We start from the raw sequence: 27017 nt of genomic DNA on the forward strand, positions 1-27017 counted from the left end.
GGTTTTTTCCATTTCACCCAGACGGTGCGTCACTGCCTAATACGTGATCAGCATTGGACAAATATTGGAGAATGCCTGAAGCACACACCCTAACCTCCCTGTTTTCTTTTTGCACCTGCCTTTGGTCTTCTCCTTAGTTATCAGTCAGAGTGCCCGGCTTTCCTTGCACGCCTCTTCAGCACTAACCCACGCAGGGCCCAGCCACCAGTCTGCATCCCACGAACAGCAACCACTCCAAGGAGGCACTACGCTGAAGTGGGACAGTAACAAGTCCGGCTGATCCCTCAACAACTTGTACACATTTTTAAAAACGTAAACATCTGTACAAATGAATAAAAAGCATTCCACAATCTGTGATAAGGTATCTGGCTAAAGCCTAGCCATGTCCCTCTAGCCCTGCGAGTTCACTGAGAATAGAGGCCATTCACCTTCACATCCCCAGAGCTTGGGTGCAGCTTGGGAGGCGGCGGGGGGGAGGAGAGGGAGAGAGAGAACGCTTGCAGCTGGAACACCGTCATGGCTGGGGCTCTCCCATAACAACTAGGTATGTCTAGTGGAGATCTATTTGGAAGAAGATTATGACGCATATTTCCAGAATTGTTATGTCTTCCTCTTCTTTGCAATTTCCCATGGCAAATTTTTACTTCTGTATCGAGAAATATAATTTCTAAACTTTTTCCATCACTGAAATGATAGGATTTCAATTCTGTAGACTTTCTGAAAGTCATTTCTGAGGAAAAATGTTGGCCTCATTGATGACAGGAATGACTGCTCTGCAAAAACGTTGTGCTTAAACTACGCCGACTTTCTTCCCTCCGTGGTCATTTTCTGCAGCTGTGCAATCATGGAAGTATAATGTCATAACAAGTTCATTAGCCTGAACTTGAGCAAAGTAAAACGAAGACCAGGAGTCTGATCCCCACCCACCAGTTAAGCACCACTCAGTTTTTTGGCGAAAGACAACAGCTCTCACCTTGATGACATTCATTAATTCACTACGCATTTACGAAGCGCCTACTACATACCCAGCTCTGCACATGCGGATTTTATAATAAAGTGTTTCTGGCTTCATACTTCAGCAGGAGAGAGAGCGATCTATGAATGGATATATTGCAATACAAACCCATTAAGAATGTAGTGATTACCAGACGGTGGGAGTTAGGAGGAGAGAGAGATCTTACCAATGTTTACTTCAGTTATAGACAGGATTTGCTTCCTCTGTAGACAGAACCTACATGCAATCATCTGTACTAAAAACCATTCAGATCAGACAACCTATTAGGGGATCAGTAGTATCATTTCCATAAAGGAAGAAGCAATTTTAAAAAGTCTTAGCTATCATGTAGTACGTTTTTGATCAAGTTGTAAGAAATAAAATAAATATAAATATTTGGAGCACGAGTTATTTTAAATGTTATTGTGTATCAGATGACCTCACTATGCATGTACTATTATCTTCTACGCAACATAAAGATGTAACATTTAAGTTATCAACACAGACTATTTGTTTGAAAAAACATGGCCATTCATTAACATGAAGGAGATAATACAATGACAATATACTTTACCTAGCGAGTCACTGCTCCTAAGTAGACAGTGTGGGTTTTGCACTCAAAGTACAAGAGATCCCAATCTAATGTCTTTAGACAAGAATAAGACGCCATACACTGTGGTTGTGATAAGTACATTTGTAAAGGTAAAACCATCATGTAATGGAATTTAGATATTTTGCTGATACATGAATAACATGAATTACTACCTGCCATTAGAAAGCAGCTTATATAAAATGTAAGTAAAATAATCAGTTCACTTGGGAATAACAATACCTATAAAATTATGTTGAAATTTTAAAGTCAACAGAAAAAAATAAACAGAAATAGTAGGAGACAAGGAAGTAAATAAATAATATAGTGAAAATGAACACATTGGCTTTCTGGTAAAAATCTGTACAAGGTATTTCTGTCATGTGCGCCAGACCTGGGAGCCTGTGGCTGAGCAAGCCCCGGAGCCTCACCACTGTGTCCCACCCCCCGAGTGGCCAATCCTGGAGGTGTCAAGCAAGACTTTCCACAACTTACCACACTGAGCATTTACATACTAACTTCGTATCAATTTGCTTTTCTACAGAAATATTTTAGGAAGGTATATCATCTTCATGAAAACCTGCACATTGCATGTTCAAACACCTTCATAATAAAATGAAGCTTTTAAAATGTTTGCAAGTCAGTGACAAATTCTGCTGCAACTAAATGATGATCTAAAGTAATATAAAACCATTGTGTAATGTTACAAATATGTCTATCATGGAAATATTTGTAGAAATCATTGTGAACAAAGAAAACACCATCACACACAGAAGCAGACCCATGTATACATGGAAACCTGAAGACAGAAGCCAGGCCAATGGAAAAATTGATACTAGTTAATAGATGGTGCCAAGACAACTGGTTACATATCTGGAAAAATAATAAAAGTGGATTCCATACCTCACACCATAAATGAAAATAAGTTATATGTATATTAAAGATCTAACTGTGAAAATCTTAAGTTTAGTTAGAATAAAATATAAAATTATCTTTACAACTTTTTTAAACAAGGCACAGAAAGTATAAACAATAAAACTTCAGATCAAAAGATGCCACAAAGGGACTGAGATTTCATGTGTTAAACTCTTTTGTGAAGCTGGGAAAAACAGGACAACCTAAGTACAACAAAAGCTTCATTAACTTTTCTTAATCAGAGAGAACTTTGAAGCACAATTCTTCGTAGTAGTAGAAACTAGTAGTATTTGTTTGTCTTAACAGGCTGAAAATGGTGAACTGAAGGGTAATAAAACCTCTGTGTACTAAGTGATAATTTTCTGGCTCATTAGCAATGAATCCAATTTTGTCCACCAAAAACTGGGCATCAATTCACACAGAGCTTAAGAAAACTTAATTACCAATGTCCATAAAACTGAAGCACGTGAGTAAAAGAGAAAACAAACATGTTTAGTCCCAATAACAGAGATGTTGCAAAGAAAGTATTATTTATAATAATCGAAAATCAGCAAATTCTTGACAAACTAGATCAACGGATCAATAGCTGGAACAGCTTATATGTGGTCGGTCTGGAGTGTCACCCCAGCATCTCTACTACTCAAGTGCATAAATCAACCTAAAGCTGCACCTACAGGTCAGGCCCAGCTAACTCTCCAGGAATGGTACAAAATGTGAGTTCAGTTTCTATCTTAATTACAAAGGCTTTGATTTTCCTGTTGGTACCTGGGTTATGCTATTTCCTCCTCCTGATAAATGGTCTTTTCCTCTTTCTTAATCCACCTTTGAGGGCATTCCTTAAAAAAGATAACACTTCCTCCTGAAATCTGCTCTGCTCACCCAGCCAAAAGGGAGTTCTCTCTCCCTTCTCTGGACTCCAAATACTCAATCTGCACCGCTTCAACAGTGTGTCACATAGTGACTTACAACTAACTGACTGCGGTCTAGTCATATCTCCCCAACCAGATGGTGATACTGAAAATGTCTTATTCATTTTTATATTCCTAACCAGGAAATACCATTAGATCCTTAATATATATTGCTAAAATTTTTTGATACCAAATAAATATTCCTTGACTATCAAGTAAAATGAATAGATAGGAAAATCCACGTTGTACAAAACTGGCTAAATCTCTTCTCATTAAAATGAAGCAATCTGTCTCCTATAAAACTCAAAAGTTATTATTACAATTGATCAAGGATTGACAATTCCATCTAAAAAGGTCACACATGAAACACTTGCTTATCAGTTAACACACCATCTATTCCCATCCTTTCACATGGTATGTGTTCAGCCATGTAAACACTACCAAAGTTCTACCCAATAAATACCAGGAAAGAGAAGGAAATATATTAAATAACCACCTCCCCCCCAAATACTTAGTACTATGTAGTTGTGTAAGTACATCTAAAAGTAAAAATGATCTTTGATCCCCAAAGTTGAAGATGGATGAAGAGCATAATGGCACTACCTCCACCCGGGACGCGCTGGCATCAGGCACCAACCGAAACAGAAGCCTGCACTAAGTATCCGAATATTACGGTAAATGCTACAGACTGTAATTTCTGCTTATCAGCCATTTTTCATAAAGCCCTCTACTGCCCTTTTTCTGCTCCGTTTGTAAAGTATTTTACTAAATCCAAGAGGGGTTAAGACATTTGATGCAAAACCAAGAGATAAGATATTGCAGGCTCCAAGACAGGTCAAAGAAATGACAGGAAAATGCTGGACAGAGACAATCTGATAAAGTATTCTTAAGCAGTAAATCCTGACATGACGAAAGACTACAAGCTGTGGTATAAATCAGACCAGATTATAAATAAAGACATAGGGGAGGACACGGTGATTTGTGACTTTGCTTCCGAATTGCCCCTACCCGCTGAATGATAGGGGGGGGGGGCAAAAGCTATGAGCAGCTCTTAGAGTCCCTGTGAACCCCTGAACTCACAGCCTGAACAGTCTGTGTTCTTTTCTCATCCATCACTGTCCGATCCTCAAAGCAGTCTTGACCCAAAAGGTCTATCTTCAGAGAAAACTTAGTAAGTGGGAAGAACGCTCCTTGGTAACAGAACGCAACAGCCCTTGCCATCAAGGATCACCATTTCCTGGGACAGGTCGTCTGGGCAGCGCAGACACAAAACCAGTAAACCAAGGAGGACGTGATGACTGGTCATTGAGACAGACCCATGAAGAAGAAGGTGATCGGAGAATATTGGGGTCCCTACTCTAGATTCCATGAACACCTAAGAGCCCTCCTTGGCCTCTCTGACGAGCCAGTATTCAGGCCGACGCGGACTGGAGAGAAGGAGCCAGTCATGCAAAGGGAAGGCTGAGGTGGAGACGTGTACAGAAGCCCTGAAGGAGGAACCTGCAGATGCAAACACTGAGAAGCCCGATGAGCCTGAAGCCTGGGTGTGAAGGGCGAGTGGGGCACACGACGGCCAACTTACGGTATTGGGTCTGATGCCAAGGGCAATGAGAATTAAAAGGTTTTCAGTATCAACACGGTCTAGTTTACAAGCACACTTCCCAGTTTTGAGCCCACACATCCTCTTCAATACCAGGAATATAACTCTGATGACCACCCCCCCACCCCGAAACCCTTGTTTAAAAAAAAGACGTAGAATTCCTTAATAAAATGTAAAATGTTAAAACAATCACTAGGTGAGTACTACTCAAGTTTCCTTAACAGGCCACAGGCCTCTTAAATCTTTCTAACAATGGTTGGGTTGAGATCAAGTTCAACATAGACTCACTGGAGAGGCTCAAACATGAGGCAACTGAGTATGAAAATTTTATTCATACCTGATTCCCACTTGCAAGTAATTCTCCATAATGCCCCAGTTTTGTGCTATAATTTTAGTGACACTAAAGTAATGTTCCACTTCAATTAGAATTATTAACCGGTTGCAATATGACAGTTGGTAGGAGACAGTTGTAGGTGCAGACCCTTCCGGCATACTCGTCATTACATTAGACGTGTGTGTGTGTGTGTGTGTGTGTGTGTGTGTGTGTAGACACTGACAATGCAGCTAGGAATACATACAGACGCATCTCAGGGTTGGGTGGAAAACATACGGAGCACACGCGACACACAGCAAGCCCAGGCTTAGGGGTCCCTAATTAGGTAAGCTCTGAGAAGTAGCTACAGCAGCTGAAGACCCAGAGTGTGATGTGGGAAGCAGGTCTGAATGCGACGAGTACAGTGGAGGCTCTGGCAGCCCATCAGAAGGCAAGAGCCTCATCTGCTGCCCATATCTCTCTGGTCTTTCTCAAATCCAGCAGCCAAACTTCAGGAAGAGTAAAACTCCCAGTAGCTTTCCATGGCACTCAGTGAAGAGCCGGTCTTCACAGAGGTCTGTAAGGAAGCCCTCCTACAAAGGCCCACGGGGCCCCCATGATGGAGCTGTACCGTCCCGACACCAGTGTGCCCTTCCGTCTCCACTGCCTCCGTGAGGCGCTGACAAAACCGCAACATGCTGCCATTCAGGCTTGTGCCGGCTGCCAGTGTCACACAGCTAATCCCCTCACTTCCCTCAAGTCTTTGCTCAACTGTCACTTTCCCAAGGAGACCTGCCCTGACCGGGCCATTGAAGCTGCAGCACTAACCCTCTCACCGTGTTGTATTACTTTTTCCTAGCATACAATAGGGCTTTCTGATTTATTATGTTCTTTGTCTTCCTCCCCCTTTATATTAAAGAATTTAAGCTTTACAAAAGCAGGATTTTAACTGTGCTTTAGCCACTGATGTGTCCCAAGAGTCTAGGAGCGTCCCAAGGGCGTCGAGGTGCTCAGAAATTATGAATAACTGAATTTTAGACATGCGATCCCATCGGCACAGTGATGAGATACCCTGCCCACCTCACCTCCCTCACTCCCCGCCTCGCCTCAAGGAATAACTTGTGGTCATTTAGGATAAAGTCACGAAAGGCCTTACCATGCACGGCCCGGAAGGCTCTCTACTTGGTGGTGTCTGCTCCAGTCACACTGCAAGCATTCATCTTCACGTTCTCCTAACACGCAACTTTTTAACACACTGGCCCTTTAATCTGAAATGAGTCCCTTTTCATTCTTCTCTGATTAACCGGTTCAGACCTCAGCTCACCTGTCAGTCCCTCCCCGGCCACACCCTGCTCCTCCTGCGCAGGTGACACTCCCAAGCGCAGGCTCGGAGAAGACCGCGGACCTGTGCCGCCTAGAACTTCCATCAGCAGGTGTGCTCAGGCCTGTCTGTATCACTACTGGACTGTAATCTACATGAAATCAGAGACTGTCAACTTTTTTTCTCACGTTTTACCCCCAACACCTAGCTCATACCTGGCCCAAAAAAGGTACTCAGTGAGCACGTGCTGAATGAAAACAGAGTGAGTGGAATGAGAAGAACACTGCGCCACAACGACAGGTGACCTACCTGCACCTGGGGTCCACGTGGTGCTGCTCCCCACTACTGAATTCACTTCAGAGAATGAGATTGATAACCACAGGAAAAGTACCTGGTAATTATCTACTGCATAATTATACTTTTTTCAACCACCAATCCACATGCAACTCAATACTAACATTAAATAAACAAAATTCAACTCTAGACCTTAGAAACCATAAGTTCTATTAGGCCATATGGTCTTCTATCTCTTCCCTTCATTTTCTAGGCAAAGATTACTCTGGAATTTTTAAGAGTATCTGTTTTTCTGTTGCACTTCCAAAAATATATGCCATCTTTTTATAGGATTACCATCTGTCTCCTCATGCCTAAGTAAATGTTCTGAATTAGTTTTACTGCTTTTCTAATTGTAAAATTTTAAGTTTACACATATACTTGGAAATGTGTATAAAGGTTCAAGGGAAAGGTTTTAGACATGAATGTTTTATTCATATGGGTAGCAGGTAACATCTTCAAGTAATTTTAAAATCTCTTTTTTAAGAAGTGATTGGATGGAGCCACGCCTGTCACTGTAACACCTAATGAAAAACTTTCTGACAACATCAAACTACTTAACTTTCAATGAATAAAACAGCTTATTATCATTTTACAAGTGAGGAAACTGGGTCTCAGAGAGAATAAAATCTGCCCAACCAAGTTAAATAATTTGCCACCAGGAAACAGCAAGTCCAGAATCTGAACCTGGCTGCTACCCCCAAAACTCACATCCTCCCACTGTACAAGCTGCTTGCCGGTCGGTCTACTGCTTAAATCAGTGGCTCCCAAACGTTCTGGACTCAGCACCCCTTTAACCTCTTACAAATGACTGAAGACCATAAAAAGATCTAAGTGGGTTATACCTGTTGAAATTTATCCTATTAGAAATTAAAACTTCTAAATATTTTGTAGGAGACAAAAATATTTAATTGCTAATTCATTTAAAAATGACAATATACTCATTACACGTTAACATGAAAAATAAATATATCTTCTCAGACAATAAAAATTCACTGTGGCAGGGCAGATGGCTCAGCTGGTTAGAGCGCGAGCGCTCAACAACAAGGTTGCCGGTTCAATTCCCGCATGGGATGGTGGGCTGCACTGCCTGCAACTAAAGATTGTAAACGGCGACTGGACTTAGAGCTGAGCTGTGCCCTCCACAACTAGATTGAAGGACAACGACTTGGAGCTGATGGGCCCTGGAGAAACACACTGTTCCCCAATATTCCCCAATAAAATTAAAAAAATTAAAAATTCACTGTGAGAAGTGGTCGTGTTTTACCTCATTGTACATCTTTTTTCTGCCTGACAGAAACAGGTGGACTCTCAGGTCTGCCTCTGCTTTCAATCTGTTCCAATATGTTGTTTCAGTTAAAGCATAAGAAGCAACTTCAACCTCCTACAGATATATAGTTAGGAACCGGAGGAACGTTTTATGCAATAACCTTTTCACATGAGTGTGGACATTTTCCTGTGATACCACACAAAAAATCAACAAGTGACAGTGTCTTAAAAGTTAGCTGCACTGAGAAATCTGAGACCATATTAAGAATTTTACTTTGAAAGTTACTACTTTCAAATCCATTAGTCTAGCTTGCATTTTGAATGAATCTTTTCCGCATGCCTGTTTCTGTAACATCACATACCATGTCCCCCGAAAATAAGACCTAACTGGAAAACAAGCCGTAGCATGATTTTTCAGGATGACATCCCCTGAACATAAGTTCTAATGCGTCTTTTGGAGCAAAAATTAATATCAGACCCAGTCTTATTTTCGGGGAAACACGGTATTAGTTATTTCATTATACAATATGAAAAGCTTACATTTGTTATATTACCACCAATCTCATTAGAACTGGGAAGCAGTTCAGCTGACAGTATAGATATAAGCTTTCCACAATCCTAATTTGTGCTTGAAAGCTTGAATTTATCATTGGCATCAATACTGTCAGTGAAGTGACAGGCTTACTTTGATCATTTATGAGATAATAACTACTAAAAACTCAAGCTGAACAACCATAGTTTGTCAATTGTTTCTTTAGGTAAAAGCAGTGTTTCATGAAAAAGTAGCTATCTCAGCTAGCAACTCAAACAATGACACAAGTTCCCTCTTGAGACACCTTTCTTTGGTATGTGATGGAAACTGCTTTCTACACACTTCCATTTCTGCATAAAGATTTTGAAAAGATGTGTATCCAGCGTCAAGATTTAATACAATAAATAATTTTTACAGCTTTATCAATGACATTCTTCAATGTAATTAGAACGTTCTTTTTACAAGTGCTTGGAGGTAAAGAGCACATGACTATCGTGGAGATTTACTACTGTTACAGCTAGTGCCTTGTTAGTGGTCAGACATCATCGGTTTTATCCATCACTGCTTGTGTACCCTCAGTGACAACGGCTACACAGTGGAAAAGGCGAATAATGTTTTAGCATTATTATGTTTTAGCATTCAAGAGGATCCAGAGACCACACTCTGAAAACTGCTAGCTTAAATAATCTGTGAAGACAGTTTAAAAGAACAAACAGAAAGATTTTTAATGTAAGAAAAGCATCCATATAAAAAATTAGCAAGACAGCTCTGTTTACGGTGGCCAAGACAAGGAAACCAAAATGTCCTTTGGTAGATGAATGGATAAAGAAGTTGTGGTGTATATACACAATGGAATACTATTCGGTGGTAAGAAAAGATGAAATAGTACCATTTGTAACAACATGGATGGATCTTGAGATTATACTGCTAAGCGAAATAAGTCAGATAGAAAAAGCAGAGAACCATGTGATTTCACTTATATGTGGTATATAAACCAAAAACAACAAAACAACAAGACAAATGAAGGAACAAAAACTCAGACACAGACAACAGTTTAGGGGTTACCAGAGGGCAAAGGGGGAGGGGGACTCTAGAAGATGGTAAACAGGGTCAAATATATGCTGATAGAAAGAGAACTGACTCTGGGTGGTGAACACATAATGTGAGATGTGAATGATGCATTACCGAATCGTACACCTGAAATCTATGTAACTTTACTAACAATTGTCACCCCAGTAAAATTTGAAAAGAGAAAAAGTTAGCAAGGGAGATGCTGTCGCTGTGTCCTTCTGCACTAAAGGTCGCACTGCCAGTTTCTGAGCCAGATTTGAGCCCTGGTTCGTGCCCTCCCCTTTCAGTTCCCTGGATCCTACTCCAGTGTCCCCAAACCTGCCAGTACACTATTGCCGTTACCTTCATGAAAAAGGAAAAATAAAGAACAGACACTAAAGCCTTTTCAGAAAAGAAGTAGAAAGGAGGGAAAGGTAAAGACCCTACAATGAAAAAGAAAAGGGCAATGGCCAACATGACATGAAATATGATAGAATTTAGGGCCCAATGTTTGTCACGCCAATAAACAGGAATGGGATAAACTATTAGGGGGGAAAAAAGATGTTCAGATCTGGTTTTAAAAACCCAATCATACTATACGGAAATGCCACACTAAAACCAACTGTTCCAGAAAGTCAAAACTACCACAAAATCTCTATTAGCTGTCCTCTCTACAGCGTGCCTGTGAGTCTCTTCTTTTATCAGTGAATTGTATCCAGTTGTATTCTACTGGAGACGAGAAACATCATGGGTCTCGGTCACTTGTTATAACAATTCCTGGGCGTGGCTGGTGCTCCTCCAAACTTTTCTAAATTTATGGCATGATTTAAACATGCAAACAAATAAGTATATATTTTTAAAGTTCTTGCTATAAAAACAGTTAAGTGATTTGTAAACACCAAATAAATGCAGATGGCTAAAAAAATTTTCTGTGGAATTAGGTGTGGCAAAACCACTCTAAAAGACAAGAAAAACATTACTTAAAAAAAAAAAAAAAAAAAACACCACCACCTAGGCCTTTGCACAAAAATTGTTTTGCAAATATGCTTAACTTCTAACTCTACTTAAAAGAAGAGCCAAGCTAGAAATCATACTGGTGGGAGGAAACAATTCCAGGTGCATCCCAGGATTGCTAGCATGGCTGTATATCTGTAAACTTAGTAATATATCATAGATCAAACAAGCAAAATCGTATTATCACAGCTACCACACACACAAACACACAAAATTCAAACATCAATTCTTGAACCCCTCCCTAAAAAACTGTAAAATACATGATACACGAAACAAAATTAAGAGCCATAAATAATGAAGAAATGCTGAAAACCAGCAATAAGGATGCCAATTATCAATACCATTAATTAGCACTATTTTCAACATATAAGCCAGTTAATTAGACAAGAGTAAGAAATAAGTATAAATATTGGAAAGGAGGAGACATAACTGTCATGTAACTGAACAACTATCAGGAAAAAAAAAAAGAGAAAGAACCTGGTCAAGGAACTGATTATAAAATTTATAGGTAAAAATCACTTAGTAATTATTTTTAAAAAGCTGGTAGGAAACTATAATAAAAGACATTGTATTTATAATAGTTTCAAGAAAGATTGAATTTAAAAATGTTCAAAACTACATGAAAAACTTGAAAACTCCTCAGCAGATCATCAGTGTTCTGGGGGGCAGGGGAGGAGAAAGAGAAAGAGAGAGAGAGAGACCTTGCTGTTAGATAAAACAATTCAATCCCTGTCAAAATACAAACTCAAGATTCCAATAAAACATCAACAATGGTTTTGCAAGAAACCTGACAAAATGACAGAAGCTAAGTTTGACATATAAACAATGAAAAGAGTAAAAAAGAAAATTCTAAAGCACAAATGAGGAACAATGAACTGTACAAAATATTAAAACATACTGCAACAGCTTATACTGGAGGGGGGAAAAGACTAGAAAGTCAAGAAATAAACCAAGATACGTATCAAAAGAGGACGTGACTAAGGACATACTGCACTAGTGCAGGACAGACGGATTCTTCAAGAAATGATGACGAGTGAGCTGGATAACCATTTGGGAGTGGAAGGGAAAGCAAGGCTTGTACTTTACTACATGAAAATAAACTCCAGGAGGATCAAATATGCAAACATTTTTAAAAGTTGGGAAAAAATATTTAAAAACAAATCTTGCACTGCAGAAAGTCTTTCTATACATAACATAAAACCTTGAATCCATAAAGGAAAAGATCAATTGAGTCTAACACAAAATTTATAAATTTCTAGGTAGCCAAAAAATGGCATAAAGCCAAAAGATAAACTGGAGAAAAACTGCAAATACCTATGACAACATAGTCTACGCTCTTAGAAATCAGTGAGAAAGGCACATAACCCTAAGAGCAAACGGGCAAAATGTACAAATAGTTCACACAAAAAGAATGACAGAAGAAAGACAGAGAACAAGCGAGAGAGGGAGAAAACTAATTCCAGTGACCAATGAACACCCTAGAAGGTTTTCAACTCGTTAATCTCTTAGAAAGCAACGGAATTTGGGGGTGAGGGGAACTGCTCTAAATCTTGGGTGTGGTGGTGGTTGCATGACTCAATGCACTTGGATAAACTCAACAGCAACCTATAAAGGGTGAGTTTCACTGTATGGAAACTGGGCCTCAACTTTAAAACCACTGAAAAGGAAATTCAAAACAAAACAAGGTATGTTTAGCCGATGAGTGTGAAAAGTGCAATCAGTAACAAGGTTGGCACGGGTGAGGAACTGGGCACTCATAACTAATTGTTGAACTGTAAACTGGGACAATTTGTGGAGGATTATTTGAAAATACTTATTAAAATTTTAAATTTGCATATGCTTTAACCAAGTAACATGCGACTAGGAACTTGCCTTTGGGATACATACTCACTCACACGGAGAACAAGGACAGAAGGAAAACGAGGTGCCCACAGCGCTCATTTTTGAACAGGCTCATGTTACTGGATCATCTCCCTAGTACTGGCCTACGCCTGGTAAAGACAGACCACACACAGGCCAAGTAGGTGCTGGGCCCCCTCTGAGGCCATCTGAATACAGCGCGTCTCAGGGAACCCTGACAACCCTGCAATTCACTGCTATGCACGAAGAAGTGGACCACAGAGGGAGCACTCCTCTGGAACCCGAATGCGTGAGTTCTCGGATATCCCAGCTCCACCGTTTAACATTGTGTGATCTTAGAAATAACAGTATCGATCACTCAAGTTAGCTGTGAGGTTAAAATGGGTTAATACCTGTATGTGATGTCCTTTAAGAACCGCCTAGCACGTAGTAGGCTATGTAGGTGCTAGTGGAACAGCAGTAGTAATATTCCCATTGTATAGATGGGGAAACTGAGGCAGGGATTAATGCTCTTGCCTAACATCACACAACTGATTCTATACAACGAGCCCACTCAATCAGTACCCTAGACTTTTACTGCATAATTCATTTTGGTAAAAATGTGGAATTAACCTAAATATTAGGAAATGACAGTAACACACATCAAAAACCAGTAGTCTAGTTTAGTAAGCTATAATCCATCCATACAATGAAATGTTATGCAGATAAAGGAAGAGGTCCAAGATACATTACTGGAAAAAGGCAAGCTACAAAACGGAATGCAAATATGGTCCCATTTGTGTATATATTTGTATGCCTAAATATGTAGAGTAAATGTGTCAAAGAATATCCAAATACAGTGATTACACCTGCAGTGAACAGGAAGAGGGACCGGGGGCCCAGGAGACATATATTTTCTATGCTAGGTCTCTCTGTAACCATTGAACACGTTTTACTTTACTACAAAACAACCGCCCTACCACACTTACAGAAGAAAACAGGCAGTCCAGGTACAAGCACCTGTCTGTTTCAGCCACCTGGAATCAGGAAAGGCAGGATTCTGACGCCCTCGGGGTCAGAGGTCTCCACCGCTTTCCTAATCCTTCGCCCTAAACCTTCCCACTGTTCGCCATGCTTCTAGCTTCTGACCTGACGATGTCAAGTCATCCCCTCCACACCTGCCTGACTCCAGGGACCTCACTTCCCTTCCACAACCCAGACTCTTCTGCTGGCTCAGCTCCCTGTGGGCACCGAGGACGAACACCGTATCCAAACAAATACCTGACCCCTAACAACCCCGGCATCCGCAGTCACCCCATACAGCAGGTGTTCTCATCACGCACTGCGCTTTCTGTACATTTGCTTACCTTCCGCCCACCTACTCGCCTGCCTCTCCTGTCTTATCACTCCAGGTCATAGTCCTGTCTTGACACTGATAAAACACTCCAGTTCCTTGAAAAGCCTAAGGAGACAGCTGCAGAGCCATAGTGAAAACACGGGCATGAAAGATGAAGTCCTTAAACTATCCTCAAGGACCCTGGATGCTAGCACAGAATATGAGGAAGCAAACATTTGCAGAAGACTATGGAAGAGAAGGGCTGTAAAAGAAAGATGTTTAGGGTGAACCATCATTTGGAGGAGATGCCTGTCACACCAGGAAGGGGGCAGGTGTCCTGCCACTGTGGCTACTACTTCTGTAGCTACTACCACCATGCCCACCGCCACCCATGCAAACGTCACCGTGTACATACTAAAAAATGCACATTAATCTTGAATCCGCCCAAGAACTCTATTTGGAGTGTACTATCTTTAGCTGCATTTTAAAGAGAAAACTAACCCTTAGAAGCTCAACCATTTGCCCAAAGTCACAAAGGAGGCTGCCGAGTAACAGACACAGAGCGGACCCCCTTGGCACACGACCCAGAAACTGCAGGTTCCCCGTCTGCGTTACTGTAACATGGGCCTGGGAGGACTGAGCCCAGTGACTCAGGGCACGGATCCTGGAGCCACGCTGCCTGAGTTCAGACCACAGCCACCGTCTCCCCACGGTCCCATCCACGCCTCAGTTTCCTCATGTGAAAAAGGGAATAAAAAAAGTATGTACTAAGGGGGATTCACTGTGGCGTGATGGAACAAAAGGCCGATAAATCCTCTCTGCAAAACACAACTCTAAAGCCGGGCCAAACTGTCCAAAGCAACCATGCCAGCACTTTGGAGACAAACAGCATCCACTGAGAAACTCATTCATGAAAGCCACTGAACTTGGGGACTTCATTAAAATTCCAAACTTTTGTGCTCCAAACTGCATCATTAAGAGAAAGACAAGCCCCACACTGAGAGGAAATACTTGCATATCTCATATCTGATACAGGATTTGTTCCCAGAACATAAAAACCTCTTACAACTGGATTATACGACAAATAATCCGATTTCTTAAATGGGCAAAGGACTTGAATAGACCTTTTACCAAATTTAAACATACAAATGACTACTGAGCACATGAAAAGGGACTTGCTAGTACCTACTGGTCATCAGGAAAATGTAAATTTAAACCACAGTGAGACACTACTATATACCCATCAGAGTGACAAAATCTGGTGTTAGCAAGAAGGTAGGAAAACTGAACCACTCAGACATTGCTGGTGGGAATGCAAAGTCAGTTGGCTTTCAATCAACATTTTTCTTTTTTTCTTATGTGGAAAAATGATTTAAATGCATGGTCCAATATGTAGAACAAAAACACTTAAGAATACGGCAGGTACATTTCAGATTTCTAGAAATCCCTCCACATCAGCTCACACAGACCTACTTTCCTTTTTCTCCAGCTATAGATAGTACTTGTGTCTTGATGTTTTATCCTTTTTGTGGTATCTTGAGGAACAGAAGTTTCTCGTTTTATTTTAGTCAAATTTGTCAGTCTTCCTTTCTTGTTTGCCCTTCTATTGTCTTAAGAATTCCTCTGACACTTGAAAGCATATATTCTCCTGTATTTCCTATAAAAGTACTGAAGTTGTGCTTTTCACATGTAAGTCCTTCATTAATCTAGTAATAACTTATGTGTGAGGCAGGAATTAATATGCATTTTTCCACAAAAACAACCAATTGGCTCAACGTATTTCCAGAAAAATACTGATCCCCATAAGACTCAAAGATATGCAAATTAAAATAGTAATGATTTTTCACAAGTGAAATCAGCAAAGATTTTTCTAAATAGTCATTACATGAAAATGTCTTAATCTAGTTGTAAAAATATAACTTGGTTATATATGCAACTCTTAAAAATATTCATACTCTGACCCAATAATGCTGTTTACAAATCTTAAAAGAAATAATATGAAACCAAAGTATAAAGTCCCCTGCATTACTGTATATGATAAAAAATAAATTTAACTTTTAAATATCAAAAGAATCCTAATTTCTAACTGTATGACAATTGTAAACAAAATTCTGGCACATCTGCACAATGGAACTTTAGGGAACCACTAAAACTGATATTTATCCAGAGCTATAAATAACATGGGGGAAAATTTCATATTGTTCATTTGTTAAGTGTAAAAACACAGGAAACAAAATTGTATGTAAAGTATGGTCTTGATTATGTAGAAAGAATAGGGAGGAAAACAGCAGAAATGTCAACTGGATTGCAGAAATTTTTGCAAGTATCATTATCAATACTTTAGTTTCAAAATATTCTATAATAAACATGGATGTTTTTATAATAGAATCTGTGAACTTGTTTGTTCTTAAGGTATTTTTTAAAGAGAATGCCTAAGTAAATCCATTAGGTTAAAGCAAAATACAAGACCTTTTCTTGGCTTTCAGTTAAGCCATGACAGCCAAACAAAAATATAAATTAAAAGATAAGAGTATTGTATTACTTTTATTTGATTAGAACCTAGACAGCCTTCTCTTTTCTCCTCACTCCAGCCAAAATAGCTTTTTGTACATCTGACATTTTGTTTGGTGGGGCTGAAATAGTCAAAGTCTAAAAGACAAGAATAATAACCCCACCAACTTTTCATGGTCCCTTTTTCCTTCCTTACTTCCCTTATTTTCCACAATTAATCATAATCATTCTCTAGCACATACCCTTAATCCCCTTCCCTCACTCTCACGCCGAAAAACTCTTGGCAAAACCACAACATTGGTTAAATCCAACTCTGCCTATGCCACGCCTGTACCCGTCCTTACAGGGGAATGTGGCTGGAGAAACACATCACCGCTGATTGGCTCCCTTTACAGTCGAGCAGGAACTTCAGGTGGAGCCCTAATGCTGCCTGCAAATCACACGCCAGTTCCCTGATCCATTCGCGCTCTCACTGTCCTGGCTGACCATTTCACATCTTTCCTCATACCTGTAACACTTACTCCCCCATCCTCCATCCTCCATCTCAGCTGCTAGCCCAGCTTCCTGTTTCACTGAGAAAATTAAAAAGATCACAAGACAACGTCCAACTCCAACACCACTTGTTCTGACATGGTGACACTGGCCTCCACGTCTGTTTCCGTCCTGTTACTGCACAGACGCACGTGCCTTTCCAAAGGCTCCCCTCCCAGTGTGTACCTGGTCATCACCTCCCAACGACTGGCCCCTCTCCTCGACAACTCCTAAAAATGTCATTTCTCACGTGTAAACACATTCCTGGACCCCTTTCCCACCAGCTGTGGGTGGGGAAAGAGGTCCCACGTCTTTAATCCCGCTGCAGCAGAACACTTGAGGAGAGGCATGCATCCGCGAGACCTACAGTTCTGTGTGGGGGAATCCCACCCTGGAGACCTACTGCACCACGCTGCAGACGCTGTAACGTCCACACTGCGATGCAGCACCGATTCTCAGTCCCCACGTCGGCGCTCCAGCAGCAGCGTCGACACAGCGGATCACTCCTCAGCCTGCCTCCACATCTCATGTGGGGGCTCCCCAGCTCCGGACTTTGGTTATTTCTTCTCCATCTCCTCGTGCCTCTGAGCAACTTCACTTGTTCGCAGGCATGTCATCCACTCCCAAATCTCTCTCTCTTTACTTACCCTACTGATAGTCAACTCCCTTCCTGACACTGCCACGTTGTTCTCATAGATGTCCCAGAAGTGACATGTTCAAAACAAAACTCTGGGTCTTGCCCTTCCCATGGCCGCACCTGCTCTTGTCATCTTTCCCACTTCCATTTACGGCCACTCCATTCATTCAACTGCTCCGATAACCAGTGGCTCCTCTCGTCCTGTCACAGTCCACATCCAGCACATGACGAAATCCCAGTCTCAGCTATTTTCAAAATACATGCAGAATCCAATCATGTTTTGCCACCGCACTGGTCCAAGCTTTCCTGCATCGGCCTCCTCGTTACTTCCATTCTTTTCTCAGCTTGGCAGTGGTGCTCAGGGAACTGGCACAAACGCTGACACCCTGGCTACTGACAGTATCCTGAAGAAGGTCCTTTATGTCTGACTCAGGAGCATCATGTCTTGTGGCAGCAACCAAGTAACTGATTCAGGCTAAGCAGTTAGTCTGCACATAGGGTAAAATCTGCGCTGCTTCACCTTCGAGACAACTACATGCAAATAAGAATAACTGAAACATAGTGAGGGCAACAGAATCACTTGGACTTCTTTTAGGACCTCTGGATCTTACCCCAATAAGCTTTATTTTGAAAAGCAATATGAATACTTGTATGGTTACAGGTGGATAAAGAAGTTTAACGATAACCAAGTAAAGAAAAATGGATTTAAAGCTGTCACACAATTTAAAATGTAATAAATTAACAATGAGTTTATAACTACAGCAAAAGCACTAATAAATTTTGAAGTGATTCACTCCCACTGTGTAGGCTATTGACATAAAAATATAGAGTAGGCAGCACTGAGTCTGCTGTGTGACCCTGAGTCTCCTAAGTCTGTTTTCCCATACACAGGCTGAGTTCTCAAACACATCCAGCTCTAAAAGTACCTGATTCAATGAAAATAAAAATACGCAGATACTTAGAAATTTAACCTGCAGAGAACTTTCACACGAGCATTTCTAAGCATCTTTTCCGATGTGTTCAATACATTCCTATTAAATTGAATATGAAACAAATGTTCATAAACTCATTTAAATGTCAATGACGCTGGCTTATACGAATTAATGAAATAAACTCACTCCTTAATTTCCTAATTTAGATTTTTAACATGTTAGATTTAAAAAGTAGTACACCTACGTAAATCATCACTGTCTTTATATATATGCATATTAAATTTTTAATGTATATATTTTTCCACCATTCTAGGCACTTGCGAATATTTTAGCTAAAAAGGTAGCATATGCCATAAACAACCTCACTACTTTCACTGCCTATGAGAAATGACCTCACTGTTTAAACTATCAAGTAAGTAAGATCCTTTGAGAATTTCTCACAAATGCTGATGATTAAGTGTGACCCAAAGATCTGTTTGCTGTTTTGTTTCCATCCTGCGGCGGGGATGCTGTATGGAATAGTGCAATGCTGAAGTTCCTGCACTGCTTTTCATTCAACATTTTGAGTGATTTGTTTATACACATAATCTCTTCAATATGTGGAACGACTAAATCAAAATTTTTTAACTTCTAAAGGCAACATGCACATAAAAATAACTGAAACTTGACGCAATTGCTTTGAATGCTCTCAGCCTTTAGATCTTAACACAAAAGCTCCAAATGAAAAGCAGTTTATCAGTTATTCAAATGCTTTTGCACAGAACATATAAGAGTTGTTCATTCAGTTTGCGTTAGAGAATATGAGCTGTCAAGAGAAAAGATCTTTCCTCGTGTTCTGTAAGTGCACTGAAATTAAGAACAGCAGATTTAGGATACAAACATAATCCACCTAAGATTTAGTAAATGTATATTAAGAGCAAAACATAAACCTCATTCACTGATCTTTAGAGACAAGGTGGATCCTGGAGAGCAGTAATTATTCAAATTTCCTAACACAGCCCCAGTGAGCAAATAATGCAAAAGCTTACAAAATGGGAAACATTACATGCACAGTAAAATAACGGTCAGAAGTAATCACTTAGAGCTGGCCAAACATGGGATCACTTCATGATTTTAAAATGATCCAACTTAAACCAATTTGTGTTACCCACTACAGATCAGCAAGCATTTCATATCTAAGTCACACGCAGCTCAGTGATATAGATGTGCTTTCGTGACAACACTAACTGAAAACCTTTATTTAAAGAAAAAATAAACAGGGATTCCCCCAAAGTAAAAGGTTTTCATATTCACTGATGCTAGCAAAACAAACAAAAACTATTAAAAAGAACAAAATAACTTTGGATGAGCTTCTTATGAAACACTTCTTTATCGCCTCTATTCAAAAAAAAAACCCAGGGCAATGAAAACTGGAAAGCAAGTGACAGAAGATAACAATAGTGTTAACTGGCTTAGAAAACCTGGAGAAAGCTGAACTCTAACCCTCGTGGAGGGAAGGCAAAATAAAAAAAAAAACAAGTCTTAAGAAAAGGTATCACAAATCTGAAACAAGAGTCATATGCTATTTATTTTTAAAAGTGGGGAGGGAACAGTTAGAAAACAAAAACTCCTAGTCAAAATTAAAAATTCAAAAGAAAAACAGAACCCCGCCCCCCTGCAAGAAAAGAACAAAAAGGCTGAGTTAAGAAAAAGCTAAAAAAATTAAATTTTATGATCAAGTCAGGAGGTCCAACATCCAACAAAGAGCTTCAGTCAGGAAAAGAAAAAAATTTAAGGGGAAGTAACTATAAAAAAAAAAGTTTTAATTTTCCCAGAATTGAACAATACAAGTTTATAGATTAAAAAGGATCCAAGAAATCTCAGTATGTCCAAAGGAGAAAAAAAAATCAGGCACATCACGGTAAAAGTTTAGAATTTAGGAGATAATACAAAAGTACTATAAAGCTTCCAGGAAGAGAAAAAATTACATATAAATGATTGGCATGCGGATGGCAACTGACTTAGCAGCAGCAATAAAAGCTGAAAGCTGGTGAAGCAATGCCTTCAAAATTCCAACAGGAAATTACTTTCAACATGGCACACAATCTGGTCAATGACTTCTCGTGTGCTTCCATCTTTCTCCACGTCCTTGCAGGGGAGTAAGACTGGTTCTGGCCAAAGCACTGTGAGCCAAATTGATGTGTCGCTTCTGCTCCAAATATTTAAGTGCCAGCCTGTGACCTGTCAGCTTTCTTTGCATGTGCTGTGGAAACCTGGAGCCACAGGGTGACAGGAGGGGGGAAGTGAAGGTAAAAGCAGACTGGAGCCAAAGGAAGACACCAGAGGATCCCCAGGCTCACAGCAGATTTGACAGCAAGAAATAAAGCTTTCCTTCCGTACTGAGATTTCGGAGTTTCTCTGCCACTGCAGCATAACCTACCCTATGCTGATTAAACAGTAACCTAGGATTCTACACAGCCAGACTAGAAATCAAATATTTAGAATACAGATGTTTTGTGGCACGCAAGGCCACACACACACACACACGAAACTCCCCATCACCTGTCTAGGAAGTTAGTAGGTGAATGAGCTCCATCAAATCAAGGAAGTAAACTAAGAAACAGAAAACAGGCAACCCCACTTACGAGAGGAAAAGAATCTCTAGGTTGATGATATACATAACTCCTGTTGTTCAGCCTGTTTGACATAACGTCCCTGCCATCTATGCCTCTTCCCAGTCACATACAGGTCACCCTCCAAGAGCCAGCTCAACTGTGACATCCTCCATGAAGACACAAATCCAAACTCCCTAGCTCCCAGGAGTAAATGAAAACATCTTGCGTCAATGTCAAGAAGGGTAACACACACCGGACTCCATTCTGAAATCTGTACTGTGGTATGTGACTTTGGGCCGATTACGTAACCACTCAGTCTCAATTTCCTCATCACCTGTGTGAAAATGAAGCTGGTTAATAATCAGAAGGGTCCTTCTAATTCTACAATGCAGTAATTCTGCAAATGTACAAAACCACCAAAATACTAAGACAATTCTGTTTGGTACATGCTTGCATATTATGACAGTCTGTGATACTTAGTACTAATGTTATTGTGTGTGTGTGTGTATTTTCACTTTAAAAGCAATGTCAATAGACAAAAATGACTATTGTTAAAGGGATATTATTTCCTTTAAAACCAAAATTAAGCTTTAATAACAAACACTTTCATTATTACAAACACCAAAACAAAATTCACAAAAGGAAAACCATACAAAGTAGCAAGTCTACCAGAAACAATTTATCTTACTTTAAAAGTGTATTAACCCTGCTGCTTCCACTGTCCAGCCTGTTACTGGTGTGGCCAGAATAACAACTAGCACTACCAGTATAAGCAGCGCCAAGTCACAGGCTATCTGGAGAACTTCGTGCGTGCACCTCTTCTAAACAGTTCTAAAGAACAACACGAAACTCCTAAAATTGTTTTGGACGAAAACTTTATCTAATAGGAACCATATATTCCTCTGCCTTCTGAAAAAAATACTTTAAACACAAGTGTGTATATTAAATATTATCTCAAATTGCCACTAAAGTGCTGTATATAGACAGAGGCCTCTTCAGATAACCCAATTTACCTGTTGGGAGATTTCAGGAAGGCATAGTGACACCTTCAGGGTTTCATGATGCTCAGATGACTGTTTGTCTCCCAGACCTTCAGAGGGTCAGTTTTGTCTTCTTTCTTCTCCTCTACTCGATAGTCTGCTCCCAGGGACAATGGGATAGCCACTGCTCCCCAAACATAGTCTCCAAGTGTGATGCCCTTTTAATAATTTTAAGAAAAAATTTCAGTGTGATAGTTGTTAAGAATGATAAAACAATATTAAAACAGTATGAAAACAAGAACATGGGCCTTGCAAGGCCAGATGTGGTACCTTTTTGTTTCTAGATCTCCCAGCAACCGAATGCAGTGACCCAGTGCCAAGCGACCCGATCCCTGTTCACTGCAACCATCTGCAATCCTCACACGTCTAGTGGCTGGTCCCATAAATACTTCTGTCGACTCCCCTTCTCTCCCCTCTTTTACTTCCAGTTTTCTTGTCTCGTTGGTCTCTCACCCTTCCCTCACAAACGGCTTAATTAACAAGAAAAACCAAGTCTTACAGAGACATTGCTGATAAACCAGAATATTCCTTTTAACTGATCACAGTGTAAACTAATTGTTATCATACTATTAGTACGTGTTATATTCCAGGCACTGAACTCATTCACCTACATGCACTATCTCATTTAATTTTCACACCAATGCTGAGAAAGGCATGAGTTTACAGAAAAAGGAAACAAGATTTAGAGATTATTTTAAAAACCTACCCTATGACTTTCTGCAGAACCAGGCAGAAACCTGGCAGCCCCAAGGTAAAGAGCTTGCATTTTACTTTAAACAAAATATATACTCTCAATAACTGTCAAGCGGATTATTAGCCCTCCTTTAGCCCCATATAAGGAATAAGACTCAGAGGGGATATAAAATGTGTCCAAGGTCACAAAGCTAGTAGTGTACCCTCTTTCCTAAAGATCTAACACGTCCCAAACGTCCTGTGTGTGCAACGCGAGAACTGAAATCTTAAATGACTTTACCTAAGTATGTCTATTCTTGAAACATCAACAAGACCAACAGTCACCTAAATACAACTCCCAAATAAGTAAAATTAGATGTTTGTATGAATCCCCAAAGACACTAAATTTAAAGTAAAATGTGCCCTCAGTCCTCAAGCCTTCACTACGTATTAGCTAAACCAACATGCTATACGGCGTAATAAATTAGCCATAAAAAACATTAATGACAATTTCACTCTCGGTACAATTCAAAACATGTCCCACTGCTGTTTCTATTTTACCCCCTGCACAACTCTTCGGATCAATCTAGTCATACAAAAAAGTTTCTCCTTTTTATGACATATACTAGCATTACAAGTTCCTCCCCTGCAGAAGGAATAATTTTACAAAGGTACTCAGGCACCACAGATGCAGCATTCCCTAAACTGGAAGGAAGAGGTTAGGGACGAGGATAGAGAGCTGACATAGACAATCTTCACTTCCAATAACAGACGCCAGAAGATGAACTCAACTCTAGGTCACTTACTATCTACCCTTGTAAAGGATTAGTTCTATTAGGTTATCAGTAACATGGGGTTTTGACCTCATACTTCGACACGGGTGTGTGTGTGTTTGTGTATCAACCCATTTCACAAGACTGCATATTTCGAAGGGAATAATAACAGTAATCGCCACAAACTCAGACATGGACATAAACATTTCCTTTTTTCAGAGTATATTATGACATTCAAATAAGATGACACAACTACTTCTATGAGTAAAATAAAAGATACTACTAGTAACACAAGTTTCCCAAAAACCGACCACAGTGAAGAAAACTACCAGTTTTCTGAGAAGCAATGTTACATAACAAGACAGTCCTAAGATACTTGCTTCTGTTCCCTAAAATGAGAGCCATTAAAAGGAACACTGAGGGCGGTAAAATGAGCAGGAATCCAGTCAGTACAGTGGAGCTTTTCCTCCCAGGTCACAGCACAGCCCAGGTTGGCTGCTGCCCAGGTCAATAGCACCCAAACCCCTTCTATGTGGCTCCCTCCCTGCTAGGTGCTGCTGAAAGGGCACCAGGTGACACCTGGGGGTGTGCCCCTGGATCCTGTGGGGGTCACGTTTAAGGCCTGCCAGTATTCCCTTTAAAAGATGGGGAAGCCCTCCACAACTAGACTGAAACTACTACTTTACTAGGAGCTGATGGGTCCTGGAAAAACACACTTAAAACAAATAAAAATTTTAAAAAAAAAGGGGGGCAGGGGAAGGGCACTGTACTTCCCATCAACTCAGAAGGTATTCAACGATCCTAAGAAAGGCTAAGAAGGGAAAATGTGTTTTGAAGAGTTGCACAAGGGAGCCCCCAAACAGGTCAGGTTCAGGTGAGTAACCTGTCTGACCCTTTCCCAGGCGGAACAGTGCAAAGCACCTGCCGAACCCAGTCAGTTCTTCTAAGACTCCTGATTGTCCCCCATCAGTGAGCCGGCTTTCCCAAAGAGAGCAAGAAAACATTAGGGACACTGTTGGAACCAATGGGGTGAGGCCACCTATTCCATTTACAGCTGGAGACTCGAAACCATATCCAGGCCAGGTGATGCAGCACTTGACGAAGGAGAAAGCACAGGGAAAGTATGTGTCACAGGCCACGTTCTGGGCTTTTACCTGTGAAACTTGGCCACCAATGCCACTCATGTTTTTAAGTAACGCTGACTCTCCAGAGCACTAAATATTCCATTTACAATTCATTCATTCCAGTAAGCCGGGCGTATTTCACGTTGTGGTATTTGGTGGGTTAAAAAAAAAAAAAGTCAAGCTAAATGTATGAACCTCTTGTGGTTGAGAACACCTCGGAGATTTCACGTTGAAGTAAGTAGATGGCTGTTTACCTTGGTTGGTATAATTATGTTTTTACTCCAAGGCACACATCCAACGAGAACTGTCTTTGGGAAACGTTCTGGGCCCATTCACACGACTGCTGACTACTATGTCCTCACACCAGCAACAGCCTCATCCAGGGCAGGACGTTCAAGAGGCCTGGGCTGACCTGAATTCCACGCGATGGATTTCATCCCGGAAGCCTGAGTTCTACCTCCCATTCCCACCTGGTCCTTAATTCCACAGCGTGGGGCCGCGAACCCCCAACTGCACGTTCCCACTACACGTGAAGTTGGCACACAGACGGGTGCACACATTCCAAGTTTTGTGGCAGGACCTGCACTGAGCAATGTCAATAGTTCTGCTACACTGAGCCACCACGGTGTCCCTGAAGTTGCCAACTCCTGAAACAAACTGAGAATCAAGGCCTGTCTCGGTTCCAGGGCCATGTGAGACGCCACCGTCCCCACACCCGGCCGTGCACGGAAATTCACCCCCGCAGCACCTCCCGCCGAGAGCAGGCTGCGGGCCCGGCGGCCGCGACCTCCGACTGGGACGGGGACGCCGCGGACGCGGCCGGGGCCCTGCCGAGCGCCGCCCGCCGGCCCCTGGCCCCGGGCCCGGGGGGTCCGAGGCTGCCGAGCGGCGGGCGGTGGAGCCGCGCAGGCCCCGCGCCGCCGCCCCAGGCCGCGCCGAGCCTCGGCCTCTCCTCGGCGGGCTGCGGGCAACAAAGGCGGCGGCCCGGGCCCGGCGCGGCGCGCGTGGCCGGGAGGCCGAGGGGCCCGGCGGCGGCGGAAGCAGGCCTCGGCCCTGCCCGGCGACTCCAGGCCCCGGCGGCCCGGACGCCGCTCCCCGCCCGCCGGCCCGGCCCCCGCCCGCGGACCCGCAGAGGCGGCGCCGGGCCTCGCGCCGCCAGGACCCTCGCCTGCAGCCGGGCGGCCTCCCGGCCCAGCCCGCGCCGGATCCGGCCCCGCCGCCCCGAGGGGAAGAGCGCCCCGCGGCCGGCGGCCCGGTCACCGAGGAAGGCGCAGGGAGCCCCGCGCAGCCCCGGCCCCCGACTCCGCTGCACGGACGCTCACCCGGCAGCCGCCGCTCCGCTTCCTCGCCCAGCGCCGGCGCGAATACGGCGCTCGGCCGTCCTCTCCCGCAACTCCTCCTCCCGCCGCCTTCCTCCTCCTCCCGAGGGGCGCGACTGCGGAGGAGCCGAGCGGGCCGCCCCGCGCCCAACACTCGGCCCGCGGCGCAGGCGGGCGTCCGGGCGCGGAGGCGGGGGGCGGGGACGTGCGCAGGGGGCGGGGGCGGGAATGTGCGGGCGGGTCGGGAACGTGCGGTTGGGGGCGAGGACGTCCTGGCGGGGGGAGACGGGGGCGTCCGGGCGTTCGGGGATGGGGGGCGGGGGCGTCCGGGGACGGGGCGGGGGCGTCCGCGGGCCGCGATGTCCGGGGGCCTCCAGGGTCGGGGGCGCCCCCCGCGGAGGCGGGTGCGGTGGGCCAGGGGCCGGTCCGGGTCCCCCTCCCGCAGGCCGCTTCCCCTGCGCTAGTCGTCCCCTTCTGCTCCCCTCTTCGGGGGCCCTGGCTCACGCGGGAAGGACAGTCCCCCCGGGCCTCTGGCGCCGGCGACCCCGGTCTGTCCCTGCGGGAGGGAGAGACCGGGGACTACCCAGCACGCACGCGGGAGCAGGGCCGCCGTGGAGAAGCCCTTCCCCGAGCCTCCTCGGGCTTAATCGTAGCATTTGCTTGTTGAAAGGAAACTTACTGTTTCAAGCCTTCTACTTTTCCGTTTAAGCCCTTTTTAGCCCTTTTCACTACGGCCTGTGCGGCGGAGTTACAAGGAAGTGTGATGTGAAGTTGCTGTGTGATAACTTCACTCGTTTCTTTGGGACTTGGCTGAAGGTGCTACTAATGTGTCGCAATAACAGCAAATTTGATTTTTGTCCATGAAAATCAA

At 42.5% G+C, this 27017-nt stretch overlaps 1 protein-coding gene across 5 annotated transcripts in view; it reads right to left on the reverse strand.

The window, feature by feature from the left end:
- The window catches only part of SOCS6 (suppressor of cytokine signaling 6), a 32151-nt gene extending 5825 nt beyond the window's left edge, over positions 1-26326 (reverse strand). The window contains exons 1-3 of one of the 5 annotated variants that reach the window (XM_074339857.1): positions 26150-26288; positions 22232-22416; positions 1026-1095 (exon numbers count right to left, since the gene is read on the reverse strand). The gene's annotated coding sequence lies outside the window, so the exon portion shown is untranslated. Of the gene's footprint in view, positions 1-1025; positions 1096-22231; positions 22417-22528; positions 25003-25081; positions 26106-26149 lie in introns of those variants that run through there. The other 4 variants (XM_074339856.1, XM_019715177.2, XM_019715184.2 and 1 more) reach the window with 4 other exon arrangements.
- Between the last annotated feature and the right edge of the window lie 691 nt (positions 26327-27017).

This window comes from Rhinolophus sinicus, linkage group LG09 (assembly GCF_036562045.2).
Source record: "Rhinolophus sinicus isolate RSC01 linkage group LG09, ASM3656204v1, whole genome shotgun sequence".
NCBI classification, from domain to species: domain Eukaryota; kingdom Metazoa; phylum Chordata; class Mammalia; order Chiroptera; family Rhinolophidae; genus Rhinolophus; species Rhinolophus sinicus.